The 15,070-nt window shown below is 38.9% G+C and overlaps 1 protein-coding gene and 1 pseudogene across 5 annotated transcripts in view; one reads left to right on the top strand and one right to left on the bottom strand.

Annotated features, from left to right (window-relative positions):
• PCDH7 (protocadherin 7) overlaps nucleotides 1-15,070 on the bottom strand; it is a 416,850-nt gene that overhangs the window by 328,349 nt on the left and 73,431 nt on the right. The gene's annotated exons all lie outside the window — the stretch shown is intronic.
• LOC129510532 (U1 small nuclear ribonucleoprotein C-like) lies at nucleotides 3,083-3,558 on the top strand (annotated as a pseudogene).

Below are 15,070 nucleotides of genomic sequence, written 5' to 3'. Positions count from 1 at the left end.
GTGTTGGAAATATTTCCAAAATGTATATGGAGAGTGATAAATAGTGGTAAACTTATAGTTACTGATATGTAAAGACTTTGGGCCTTGAAGACAGTCTGTAAGCCATACTATACCACCCACCCTACTCCCAAACAGATGTCACAGAGGAGACAATTGAGAATTTTCCAATGGTAGACGTTTAAACAGTTGTATTTGCTTTAACCATCTAGTTCTAAAGCTTTAATTCTCAGGAATCTTAAAGATTTAGAAGCAGGTGTTTTATTCCCCATTCTTGGAATAGGCACGTCTTCTCTTATGTACGTTGTCCTTTGCATATACTTGCTTCTGTCCAGTGAACTGAAAACATTAATTAGGGGACATGATTTGTGCACCTCTTAATTATCTCACTCTACTCTTTTGCAAGTCTGGGCCTTGGCTTTGTCTAATCTTTCTCCTGTCCTCTTCCTAGGGAAATGGTCCTATTATTTTAAGGTCCCCTGCAGGTGCTCTGAATCTTTTCCTGACCCCTTTCAGACTTCCACTTGTCTCCAAAGAGAGCCATAGTGGGACTTTCACAGACCCTCGGCTCTTTTGCCTTTGTGAAATACTTTCATCTTTAGAAAATCTTACAAATTACATATTATGATTCTGTGGATATAAAGATGAATATGCTAATATTGCATATTAAAACATTTTATTTGACCTAAGAAGTTCTTGTTTTCTTATGATTTTAAAAGAAATTAAATGGGGACACCTGGGTGGCTCAGCAGTTGAGCATCTGCCTTCAGCCCAGGGCGTGATCCTGGAGTCCTGGGATCAAGTCCCACATCCGGCTCCCTGCATGGAGCCTGCTTCTCTCTCTGCCTGTGTCTCCGCCTCTCTCTCTCTCTCTCTCTCTCTCTCTCTCTCTCTCTGTGTGTGTGTCTCATGAATAAATAAATAAATTCTTTAAAAAAATAAATTAAATCATCGTCATGGGTTTTTAAAAGTACTGTGGGTCCAAATATTGTACCTACCACGCCCAAGGAAAGACACCTCAGTACATCCCTCCTGATGCCAGAGTTAAAGATTCTACACGACGTTATCCCCAAAGCACTTTATCAGTACTCAGAACAGTGCCAAGCCAAGAGTAGCCCCTAAGAAATGTTTGTTGAATGTTGATCAATATTTCACCCTTTCTTAATAGGTAATGATTATGTCTTACCTCCCTAAAACTTGTAAGTTCCGCAAAGAAAGGGCCAAGGCCTTATGCACTTTTGTATATCTACAGACTCATAAATTATTTGGTATACAGTAAATATCTGTTGATTCAAATTGAATGAAGTTGTGCTTATCTCTGCCAACTCCTACCAGATGCCACTGACTGCCACTCTGAAAGAAATATTCTTTCAAGTAGAAGGTACAGCAACCTTCCCATTGAGAGGAATGTGTGAAGTTTCTGGTTGTCAATCAGATGTATTCAGTTGTCCCAACCCCAGATTTGACTTGAAATGGCCGAACAGCTAGAAATTATTCCTAGCTGCAATCCATTACAGAGTCATCACTGGATTTTATGAGTCACGTCCTTATATCGCCATAGTGCCTTTACCTTGACTGCTAAGGGTTAGCCATAAGTCTCAAAACGAAAATACAAAAAAGAAATGACAGAATGAGAAACTGTCTTACAACTTATAATTTACAAGAGCTCGCATCGATTCTTTATTATATATTTATGTATTCGTTATAATAATAAAATTTATTTTTATCATTTATTTCCAATGAGTATAAAAGCACAAAAAATATCTAAGATCTTGTATGTGGGATGTAATAGTAACTGCCAATCTAATTAACTAGGAGCTATTTAACATTGTCCTATATCAACTTACTACTTTAAAATAAACTACACAGGTTCCTGGGTGGCTCAGGCGGTTGGGCGTCTGACTCTTGGTTTGGCTCAGGTCATGATCTCAGGGTCATGAGATTGACCCCCGTCATGGGCTCTGCGCTCAGCAGGCGGTCTACTTGAGATTCTTTCCCTCTCCTTCTGCCCCTCCTGCCACCCATGTACTCTCTCTCTCTCTCCCTCTTAAATAAATAAATAAATAAATAAATAAATAAATAAATAAATAAATAAATCTTTAAAAATAAAATAAACTACATACATAACCTACTTGTATACTCATTCATTTAACTGACATGTAATAAATGCCTATTACAGGTATCATGGCAGGTATGAAGAATTACATGTTATAACAGATCTCAATCCAGTGAGACAAGCAGTCCCTTGCATTACATTTTGATAATTATTAGGAGAGGTGAACATTTGTGCCGGAGAAACATGAGAAGCTCCTAACTCTGATTCAAGTTGCAAGTGGGGAACTTCAGGTGTTTTTTGCTGTTGTTTTTTTCTTCCAAAACCATCAGGTTTGTTTGTTTTTTTAAACCATCAAATGACATTTCTGACTATAAAAGTCATGAAGAAAGAGCTAAAAAAGCAAAGTATAAAGAAGAAAAAACTTGTCACCTAATCCCACCATACAGACTTGAGCTACATACTGAAGAACAATGAAAAAGAGATATGCATTCCAGGCATGTACAAAGGCAAATAGGCAAGGGATGGCATCACGAAGCCAGAAAAGGTGCTAGAACATTAGAGCCAAGGGCATAGTCGGCCTCATATATAATGTAAACCAGATCCACCCACTCAGCCTCTGTGGAGCGGGTCATTCTGGGATCAAAGCAGAAGGCAAGCAGGAGAATTGGTTTCTCCCTGTGGGTCTGCACAAAAGCCCCCCATGCCTCAGGAGGGGTGAAGTTAGTGAATATTCACAGACTTCCAAGGGACCAAAGCTCAGAATAAAGCAGAGCTGGAGCAACTCTACGTCTTCTTCCTCCTCGGTGAGAAGATATTTCAGGCGAGGCGGACGATGAAGATTGTCCTATTTCAGCAGGCCGCGCGTGATAACTCTCTCTGCCTTCTGCAAGGGACTTTTACAAAATACGTTCACATTTTTCATTTCCTTAATTCTTCATGTCAGCACTAAAGACCAACAGAGAGGTCATTTCCGGGCAGCAGGTGGGGGCTGGGGGGTGGGAGCGAGGGGCCAGCGGCCTGCAGAGCAATATGCCTAAATTTTATTGTGACTACTGCATCACATACCTCACCGTGAACCTCCATCTGTGAGAAAGACACACTGCAGTGATAGGAAACACAAAGAAATTGTGAAAGACTACTGTCAGGAATGGATGGAGGAGCAGGTGCAGAGCCTCATCAACAAAACCACTGCATTGCAGCAGGAGAAGCTATCTCCCAACTCCATTGCTGCTCCTCCTCCTGCAGGGGCAATGATCCCACCACCTCCCAGTCTCCTGGGTCCTCTTCACCCTGGTATGAAGCCAGCACCCTATATAGGGGGACTTCCCATGATGCCAATGAAGGGCCCTCCTCCCCCTCCGATGATGCCAGTGGGACCTGCCCCTGGAATGAGGCTGCCTATGGGAGGCCATATGCCAATGACGCTGGAGCTCCCAAAGATGAGACCACTCCCCTGTCCCATGATGGTGCCCACCTGGCCAGGAATGACTCAACCAGACAGACAGAGATGGAACCTCTTTATATCCATTTTTTTAAAGATTTTATTTATTTATTTGAGGGAGAGACCAAGGCAGAGCACCAGCTGAGGGAGAGAGAGAGGGAGACAGAGAAGTAGACTTCCTGATGAGCAAGGACCCCCACCCCCAGCTCAATCCCAGGACCCCGGGGTCAAGACCTGAGCCGAAGGCAGACACTTAACCAGCTGAGCCACCTACACACCCCTACACCTACTTTATATTATTTGTTCTACTTCACCAGGAGATCATGGTGTTATAGCCTTGGGTGTTTTCTAACAGCATGACAAGGAAGACTTGTTCCCCCTTCTTATCAAAGAGAGAACAATTTTTTCAGGGAAGTTGGCAGGATCAAAAAAAAAACACCAATTTTCATTTGTATTATGAAATGTGAAGATAAAATGGTCAACTGCTCTAGTTTTAAAAAGTAAAAGTTCAAACTAATGAAGACTAGCAGAGAGATTCATCCCACTTGATCATCACAGAAATGAAGTCTCAGAGAAGTGCAGAATTTGGCTCCAGGTCAGAGTTTCAAACTACCAGAATCAGAACTAGCATTTCCTTTTCCCTCTTTTCAGTGCAGAGACCTTAATATTCAAGGCCTAAGAGTCCTGCAGTGGAAAACTCAGAGAATTGGAGGCCAGGGGGGAGCTGATACTGCTCCCCAAATTATTAATTTTGAACATTCTTTGTCTTAATTTATTTAGATAATTCCTTTAATCTTCCATTTTGTTGAGTATATGTAGCTACATCATTAATCCAATTTGATTTTTTTCAAAGGTTAGAGGCTTAATAGGGAATGAGAAAAGAAATGATAAACTCTATTTTTCCAGATACATTTGTAAGCTTTTCAATAGTGAGTCAAATATGAATATTTCATAATTGCATATTTTCTTTTTGGGGGCCAATAGCCATTTAATATGGAAACCATTAATAGAATTACCAGATGGGTGCTTTATTTGCTTTTAAAGTGGTTACAAATAGTAGCAATTAGTCATTGATGAAGACCTCTAAGTTGAGAGGTTTTTCATAATTCAGCACTATGATAATTTTTGGTATCATCTGCAAAACAATAAATACAAAAACGTTTGTAAAAAGCAACATATGTCTTGACAATTTTCTAATTATCTGTGTGTAAAACACTCAATTTCTTCTGCAGAGACGGAACTTCTCACATGACACATTTGTACTCCAAAGCCTACAAAAGATTACTAGAAATTAGTGAGGCCATATTTCTACAATTTGTTTTTATCTCATTCTACCCAGAGTCCAGAGTTGTGTTTATTTTTCCCACAAAAAGAGGTAACTGCTTTTATGAAAAACAGGCGGAGGATGGGTGTTGAACTGAGAGCCTGAGTTTAGTCAGAAATAGCATTAAAAACTCGATTCCACACTTTTCAGCGAAAATAAGAGGGGAAGGATGCCAGATGGAAATCGGCCAAATGGTGTTCTTTTAGGAATTGTGCCTAAGTTATCCTGAAGGGAAAAAAAAAATAAGAAGAAAGAGAGGGAGACTCCAACAGGATGCCCTGAAAAAGTTTTCTGCTTTACTTGTCAATAAAGAAGCAGAAAACAGTTCTAATTCAAACATCTTAACAAATCTATAAAAGGAAAGAAAAAAAGAAAAAGAAAGAAAAGAAAAGAAAAAAAGAAAAGAAAGAAAAGAAAAGAAAAAGAAAAGAAAAGAAAGAAAAGAAAAGAAAAGAAAGAAAAGAAAAGAAAAGAAGAAAAGAAAAGAAAAGAAAAGAAAAGAAAAGAAAAGAAAAGAAAAGAAAAGAAAAGAAAAGAAAAGAAAAGACAAACAACTACTGAATATTTTAGACCAGGAAATACAACTTAGAGTGACTTTTTTGTGATATTTGAAATCTATCAATTATTCTCTCTCTCTCTCTCTCTCTCTCTCTCTCTCTCTCTCTCTCTTTCCAATCAATGATAATTTCATTTAACCTCTTCTTGATATGCTTATTTATTTCTTCAGTGCTGGCATCTCTTCTACCCAACCCACAGCCCTTGTACATGTTTGGCGCTCACTCATCTTCTGCAGACACCAACACAGAGACGTGCCTCCATGTCTGCCCACCTCTCTCTCCCACATCAGCTGAGAAAAGAAACCACCCCTGTCACTGTAGGCTCCCCAGGGGGCCCACTGTCACTGCACATGTTTTTGTCCTTTTGGGAAAAAAAAAAAAAAGACCTAGGTTGAGACCTCCCTTGCTTGTAAGTCTCAAAAAATTAGGCTCTATTTAGGCATCTCACTCTGGAATTTACAAAATATTTCAGATCAGGAAGCTTCCCTCAATTGGAATTTTGAAAACGTTCCAGGAATCACCAAATTTCCCTTTTCACAAATAGATTGGAGATTGTGACAATATGTGCTGGGTAAGGCCTAGGAATGCAATATTTAGTCAGAATGCTTTGCTTCATCAGATTTTTAAATCAACAACCAGAATCCAGATATATAGTATTTGTGGCTTCAGATTCCATTTTGAAAGTCTAATTCCACATTCAAAGGCTTTGACAGGGGAAATCTTTTGGCCTGTTTGAGTGACAGAAAAAAGAGTCAGAGTGGTTCTGCTGACAGTGGAAGACTTGGGGTCTCAGAGGCACACTGCGTCTCAACCAGGGCATGCTTGCAGAACACTTTGGGAGACTGGATTTTATTCTCCTTGCAATGGAAAACCACTGGAGAATTTTAAATAGTGGAAAGATAAATTTACATTGACACATTAGAAGGATCACTCCACAGGAGACTGTATTGTGGCCATTACAGTAGAATCAGAGACACAACAGATGTTGGTGACTTGAGCTACAGTTTAGAAGCTGAGGTGGTGAAAAGTGATGAGATTTCATATAGGTTTTTGAGGTAAAGGTAAGAGAAACTACTGATCGGTTGGGGTGGCATTACAGAGGGAAAAGAACAAAAGATGATCTCTGTGTTTGTTTGTTTGTTACCCTAAACAAAGCCAAAGGATATCAGTACTATGCACTCAGAAAGATTTATGAAGAGAACAAATTAAGGTAATTGAGGGGAAAATTAATGGTTCTGCCTTTGATCTGTTGTGTTGGTGATGACATTAATAACTAGCATTGGTGACGCCTGGGTGGCTCAGTGGTTGGGCACCTGCCTTTGTCTCAGGGCATGATCCCGGAATCCAGGGATCGAGTCCCACATCGGGCTTCCTGCATGGAGCCTGCTTCTCCCTCTGTCTATGTCTCTGCCTCTGTGTATGTGTGTCTTTCATGAATAAATAAATAAAATATAAAAAAAAAAACTAGGGGATCCCTGGGTGGCTCAGGGGTTTAGCGCCTGCCTTTGGCCCAGGGCACGATCCTGGAGTCCCAGGATCGAGTCCTGCATCGGGCTCCCTTCATGGAGCCTGCTTCTCCCTCTGCCTGTGTGTCTGCCTCTCTCTCTCTTTCTCTATGTTTATCATGAATAAATAAATAAACAAATAAATAAATCTTTTTAAAAAATAAAAAATAAAAAACTAACATTGGTCGAGCACTTAATATTCTAAGTCAAGTGGATTTATTTATAAATATTATTACTTTATTATATTATAAATATAAATATATATATATATCTCACTTTATGTTGCTTACTTATTTAATCCTCCCAAGGACCCTGGGAAGTAGTTATTGTTATTCTCATTTTAGACATAAAAAAAAAGGAAAGTATGGAGAAACGTGCCCTAGTCAGCCAAGCAGAATCTGGTGCCAGAACCTACTCCAGAAGCACCGCCTAGAACTATTGTAGAAACTACTGCCTTTACCAGTGGAAAATCCAAGTAGGTAGCTGCGCTGAGTATGGATCCCAGAGAGAAATCTGGGATGGTGATATATGTGAACAAAATCCTGGAGTAATACACGATTTATACATCTCATCGAAGCAGTATAGGGCACTAAGCAGCCATAGTCCGCAATGGAAGAGGAAAACCAAGTGAATGCAGTGAAATGAATTAATCAAGGGAGAGGGAGTGAACAATGGGTTCAAATGCCAAGATTTAGACTGGGAGACTGAATTGACCACCGGATTCAGTACAACAAATTCTGATGAACCTGATAGAGCCTAGTCAGTGGAATGGAAAGACCAGACACCCATATCATGGATTTCAAAACTTTCCTATGTGAGCAAGTGGGGAATGACCATGTGGGCACCACTCTGACAAGTTTGGGTGAAGGAAATCAGAAACTGTAACTGGAGGGGGCACCTAAGTGACAGATCGGTGTGCACGTGTGTATGGTTACTTGGCTTCTTTGTGTTTAAGATAGGTTACCGCCACATGTTTAAATAAAAATCAGCATGACCTAACAGAGAAGAAATGTATCTACTAGAACCTATCTTAGGGTGAATGCAAATTAAGTTTCCGATGCATGGGAATTCCATGTATAGGAGTGTTAAGTTTTATTCACGTAGATTTCACTACATGCTAGAACACTGTTGAAACCAGTAATCATCTTCCTATCTCAGGCCATAAAAGAAAGAGGGGCATTCCCTTGAACTGGGACTTTGTTCTATTATCTTAATTCAATAAGCCCTATATCTACAAAGCCCCAACAATCAAACTGTCTAACTCTCTTCAAAATCTTGTTATCTACAAGTATTTCATCAATTCACTTGATTAATTTGGGGACTGGCTTGTTTACGTCTTTTTTTTCCCCCCTTCTATCACTTGTCACTTTGCTAGATAATTTGGATGACTCACTCATCTATTTAGCTTCAAAATTCTTTTTCCCCTATATTCTAGTGACAATCATTTCTGCTCAGCTTTGACAATCCACATCCATAGATACAAAATGGAGTGTTTCTACACAAAAAGTGTTCCACTATTATATGCATAATTGTGCAATTCTCTCCTCTAATCCCCTACCCCACTTGCTCACACCCACAAAAGCTCTTCATAGGCTTCAGAAGCTTTGCCTCTCCATTTTCTGGCAATCTCCAATTCTTCCTGGCTTGACTGCCCCAAACACCATACTTTCATGGGTGCAATTGATTCTTCCCTTCTTTGACCTCCTCTCACAGCTGCCTTGCCAATCCCATTACCAAATCATACCACCATCTGTTTGCTCTCCTCCTCCTCCCAGACTGCCAAGAGTTAGTGAGAAAATCGAATAACCACGCTGATTGACTCTGCTACAAATTTATGATTTCCACTGTCAGCTGAACTCTCGGTGCTCAGCAGCCCTGTTACTCACTCCTACTTGGCTGGCCTCCCCATTCCACAGAGCAGCTGTTCCCACCACACCCTCATCAGATGCTCCCCTTTCACCCTCACTCCCCTCAACATCAACACACTATTTCACCTCCTACTGCTGAGAAGATTGTGGCCATCAGGCGTGAACCCCCCTCCACTTCCGTCCTCTACTTCTCCAAATTTGCCTGCATCTTTACTCATTGGAGCTTCATTTTGCAACTCAGAAGAATCCTCCTTATGTTATCCATTTGACCTTTTGATTCCACTCCTTACTGCCTCTGACAGGATCTTATTTCATCACTGGGCTCTCTTTTCTGTTTAACCTATAAACCTCTTTCTTTCAACCTATAAACCTATCTACATTTCTCTACTTTGTAAAAAAAAAAAATCTTCCTCATTTTTTCCACCACCAAATTGCTGTTTCCTTTTCCCTCCTGCAAATTTCTTGGCAAAATACCTTGCATTCAGTGGTTCTGCTTACTTAAAACTGTCTCCATGAAACCCGACGTACTCTTACCTGGCTGCCATACTGGTCCATCTATTAGAAATGCTGTATTAGGAGTGTTTTCTCACTCTTCAATTTTGTCATTCTGAATGCTGGGAGTTTGGTTTTAACAGCAATTCATTCACGTACTAATTGCTTAAAGTTGGGCAAGGTATTTAACTTCTCTAAGATTTACCTCCCTCATTTTTAAATTAGAGATGCATGGGTCACTTTTAAAGATAGCCAGGTTTCATTGAGCAAATTACTTTTTACCCACTGAATTCAGGCTAGTAAGACTGTTATTCAGGGATCCCTGGTGGCACAGCGGTTTAGCGCCTGCCTTTGGCCCAGGGCACGATCCTGGAGACCCGTGATCGAATCCCACGTCGGGCTCCCGGTGCATGGAGCCTGCTTCTCCCTCTGCCTGTGTCTCTGCCTCTCTCTCTGTGACTATCATAAATAAAAAAAAAAAAAAAAAAAAGACTGTTATTCAGTGTTGCCCTTCCTTAACCAAAGGGTTGATAAGCCGCTCCAAAAGGACATTTTGGCATTCCCTCTTTGGAGCCTGAAAAGTAAACATAGTGATGAAATACATTAGCATAATTGGCTTTAGGCCATTCCAGGAGTAGTATCTGAAAGAGAGAGTTTACCAATTCCTACTAAACCCTGAACTTATCTCCACCCTCATTTTCCAGAGCATGTTCCTTCATCCTCCATTAGTACCATTAGAGGTCCATCTCATTGTTCCCAAAGCTATCTTTGGTTTAAAACATTAAGTTCTAAATTTGGTTTCTATTGCTTGAACACAAATTGTGTTATTAGTACTATACAAGCTGATCTGTGCAATATTTTTAGTGTAAAATCCAGTGCCTAATAACAGGTAAGTCATTTTTTACTATTATTATTGTTTTTGATATTGTTATTAATAGTATGTCTACTCCACTCATACTGAAACACTTTCCACCTTGGCTTTTCATCACACAGTTTCTCCAGATTCCACATTTACTTTGGTTCTCCTTTATGTGATCCTCGCTATGGCTCATCGAGATTGGCCCTTTGCCTCCTTCCGTTTTCACCCTCTGCCTATATTCCCCAGGGCACTCATATACTTGTAGGGAGTCACCTGTCACTAAATGTACATAAGCTCTTCAACTTATTCCCTTCCCAATCTTACCTTCCTACATTTCAAATTCCACCTTTTTTTTTCAAATTCCACTTTTTAATTAAAACGTTCAAAATGAAAATCTGAAACAAACTTCTTCTCCATCTTATTTTTCTCTCTTCTTTCTTCTCCAACCTCCAATCACATACCAAATACTGTGTATCCTTCCTTCCATACACATCTTGAGCTATGTCCACAGCATGCAACAGAATCACATGAGAGGCTTTATCCAATTGTACTAGTCCCTCAACAAGTCTCTTTTCTCTATCACTTTTATTATAAACTGCCCTCCATTCCACCAACAGTGCCATCATTTTAAAACACTTACTGTGTTATACCTTGGCTCGAAAACTTTCAGTGACTTTCAAATACTTATAGTAGAAACCCACACCGCTAGACATAAAATTCAAGGCTCTTCTTCAGCTGAATCTATTTGCTCTTTCCAGTTCATATTGAGTCATGCATCCCATGTCTCCTACACTCCAACCACACTGAGTTATGTAACTTTACCAAATATACAAAGAATTTTGATGTTTTCGTTATTTTGTTCCTGATATCTTCTCCAGTTAAAATGTCTTTCTTTCCTGCTTAGTGTAAGTGAACTATTAACTATTGAGGGTCCAACTAAATAGGTTCTTTTTTTATTTTTTTAAATTTATTTGAGAGAGAGATAGAGAGAGAGAGAGCCACCGAGAGAGAAAGAGAGAGCCACCAAGAGAGAAAGAGAGAACACAAATGAGGGGGAGGGGCAGAGGGAAAGGAAGAAGAAGACTCCAGGCTGTGCATGGAGCCAGAGGCAGGGCTCGATCCCACTAGCCTGGGATGATGGCCTGAGCCGAAGGTAGATGCTTAATCTACTGAGCCACCCAGACATGAAATATGTCCCAAATGTCTTCACTTTCCCTCTTAAACTTTGTCGTCCTATATGTATGACACATCTGACTCTCTTGGTTTGTTGAAAGCATAGATAGTATCTTTCCCATATTTATATTTCCACCCTCAAGCACAGTTTCTGGGCTAAATCATGTATTAAATACTATCAAGTCTGGTGATCTTCAGAATAGAAAAATACATTCTGAAATATATATAAATGCATATTCAAATATACATTTGAATATATACGGAAGGTGTATGTGAAGGAAATATATGTTTCAAAATATTTTATACAGATAGATATCTAAATAGATACTGTGTGTGCATCCAAAATAATCTAACACGTTTATACCTTTATATTCCATTGGTTAATGCTTCTGCTAGTCAATAAGTGACTAAACACAGACATTAGTATTCCTGATAGACATTACTGATGATACATACCAAAAAAGGTTATATTCTGAATTTGCAAACCAAGCATTAAGGAAATCCTAAATTGTACCCAATGATAAGATATTCTGACAATATGTTATATCAGAGGTTGTACCCTTTCATACTGATATTAGCTAGAAAATTTTAAATTGTCACACCATAGGTGACAGCAACATTAAAGGCATGATGGCATTCCTCCTGAAACCCATCAAAAACAATAAACATTTCAAACAAAAATACCATCTCTTGTAAAAAATTATATGATAAAGTATACCGAATATGATTTATACAGGATTTTACATAAATTTCATGATAAAGCATAAAACAGGTATTTTGAATATTGTATATGACAAATGTGGACATTTATATATAGAATCACGGGTTAAACACTTTGCATACATACATTATGTGCAACCTCTGCAATACGTGGAATATTAATAATGGCTTCAGCAACACAGAATGACTTTACAAGACACTTTTCTTGAAAGATTTAACAATATAAGTACCACACATTAATCATTATTCATAGAGCAGGGTTTACTAAATTCTTGAAACACTAGATAGCCCCTGGCAGGCTCTGGGCCCTTTCAGCTCTAACAGGAGGCAGCTGACTTTCCTTGATTGCAAGTCAAAGACCAGAAAGAAAACATCCAGGCAAAAAGCATCTAATCTAATAGGATATCTTCTAATTGGAATTAAAGGTGAAAAGAGAGAAATAGAGGGAAAAAAAAGAGTAACTCCACAGCCTGTGCCCTTCAATATTGATGATCCTTAAAATTTCACTGTCATGGAACTGCCAGAATTGTCTTACTACAAATGAAATCTTATGAATTTTTTTTCAAAGAAAACAGCAAATCCCATAAACTACAGGACTGTGAAAATCATATCCGCACTATTTGTGGCATAAATTCTTTTTTTGTAATGCTATGAAGCACAAAAGGCAAACAGAAATCATTGAAAATACTTTAATAATATGCTGCAAAATAAAAAACAAATAAAAATACTTCTGGATAAGGTGTGAAATAAATCCAGCTTATAACTTGGGCAGTGAGTTCGGCAATGACAGAGGTAAACACAGATTCCATAGATTTGATGAGTGACGATTCTTTTGCCTTCCACCTCAAGATAGCCTCCATGGCATGACTTCATTTGAGATCATAGCTTGACATCAAGGAAAGTCTCTTTTGACAGTATTAGAGAAAAATAATTTATGTTAAAATCATGCTTTATGTCTATCCTGAAATATCAGAGACTTGGCATATTGTCACACATAAACCGTTCAAGTTGAACTGAACTCCATGTGCAAAGAATGGTTCTGTGTATATTGATTTTAGAAACCATGCATTAAAATGTATTTTGTGGGCTCCTGGATAGCTCAGTCGGTTAGGCGGTTGCCTTCAGCTCAGGTCATGATCCCGGGGTCCTGGGATGGAGCCCCACAGAGGAATCCTTTCTCAGTGGGGAGACTGCTCCTCTCTATCTCTCTGCCTGTTGCACCCCCCTGCTTGTGTTTTCTCTCTCTCTCCATCAAATAAATAAATAAAATATTTAAATAAATAAAATGCATTTATTTTGGTAATAATTCTACTAATCCCTCTACTACAGAAATAAGTCTCTAGGGTAGAGCACTATACTGGTGCTAAGAAAGGCTCAAAGAGAGCAGTAGTCTCCACAACTTCATATTCCACATAAAGTATGGCAACTAATGGCACAGCGTTCCGAGTCTAAGAGAAATATGTTTCAGTTAAAGTGCAACCCAAGTCCCTTTAGGTTTATTTGTTTCTTCTCTCTCTGGGGCTCCTTCACACTGCTTTGAAAGTAATTTCCCTAACAAATCAGGATCTCCGCTCCCCTGTCTTTAAAGAACTCAACTGTTGGACTCCATTTCTCCTCACATCAAGTTGTATCTCCATAACATGAATCTAATGCCTTATACATTTTGATCTATTTTCCAGCCTCCTTGTATACCATCCTGCCTTGGCAGCCGCTCGTTGTCCACCAGAGGACATGCCTTCCTTTCAGCACCATGTAGTTCTCACATCTGGGAAACACAAATTTATCTTGCTAGCAACAGAGTTCCTGCAATAAAGTAGATCCTGGGTGACGCAGAGGATTGCAAGCTCTAACAGTGTTCATGTGATTTGGGATATATGTAGGTACATATAAATATGTGCATATTACCTCACCTGGGTTATGCAGCATTTAATATTTTGTATTAAGGCAATATCCCCACTACCTAATCTAGTGTAGGAACTCAATAAATATTTATTGAATGACTAATAGTTATACACTTTATTGAATGCCTAAGAATCACATAAAATTCCCATTTATAGTATCAAATGAATTCAATCAAGCATCTGCTAATCTACTATAAGCAAGGCACTTTGTTAAAAACTGGAAGGAGACAGTAAATATGAATCAGACTTGAACCTTCCCAGTGAAGAGATTATTATAGTGTAGGAAAGAAATATGCATAAGCACAAAATATTCCATCATTAAAGACGGGAAGAGTCAGGTAGCGTAAAATCACAGAGGAAAGTGGCTTAAAATTATCACTAACAACTTGCTCACCAGGAAAAGAGGGAAGGTAGGATTCATGCATGTAAAGTTAGAAAGCCAGAGAATTGCTGTAGGAGTAGTAGTATAGGTTAAGATAAACTAGCAGGAAAAAAAAAAAAAGATGAACTAGCAGGAAAGCATAAAGAGGGTAAAGTCACTTGAAAGTCACCAGGCTTAGCTGGAAAATAGGGTTCAGGGAAAGGATGAATGGAAAGTAAGAATGGGAGAGGAGAATTAGAGTCAGAGGAATATAATTCTAAATTAAGGGATCTGAAATTTAGTTACTAGAAATTTATAGGCACTTAGTGTTCCTGAGCATGGCCTAAGAAGCAGTAGTTGTCCTGTCCTTGCAAGACTTTGGGCAGCACTGTACTCAATACTTCAGCCTTCACTGTAATATCTCAATCCGCTGTGTGTAATTTGTACACAAACATGAATAAGACTTCAACTATACTTTCCATGCCTATCCATGGTCTATTTTATTTTATAGCCTTGAACAATTACTAGTAGCACACACACACACACACACACACACACACAGAGAGAGAGAGAGAGAGAGAGCTTTTTCTTTTTAAATACATATTGTTATGATCCAATATTCCTAGATGGTACAGTGAATGGGATAATTTCTAATAACAGTCATTAGGGTGTATCAATTTCAAATTCAACTAAACAATGAGTAATGGCAACTACTGGAGGACGCTGGTAGACCTTACAGCCACCTACATGAAAAGTAATCAATTTTAAAGATCCAATGGTAACATATCTTTTAAAACAAGTTGAAAGAAAAAAAAT

Source organism: Nyctereutes procyonoides, unplaced genomic scaffold, assembly GCF_905146905.1.
Source record: "Nyctereutes procyonoides isolate TBG_1078 unplaced genomic scaffold, NYPRO_anot_genome, whole genome shotgun sequence".
Lineage (NCBI taxonomy): Eukaryota > Metazoa > Chordata > Mammalia > Carnivora > Canidae > Nyctereutes > Nyctereutes procyonoides.
This window is presented reverse-complemented; position numbering and strand designations above follow the sequence as displayed.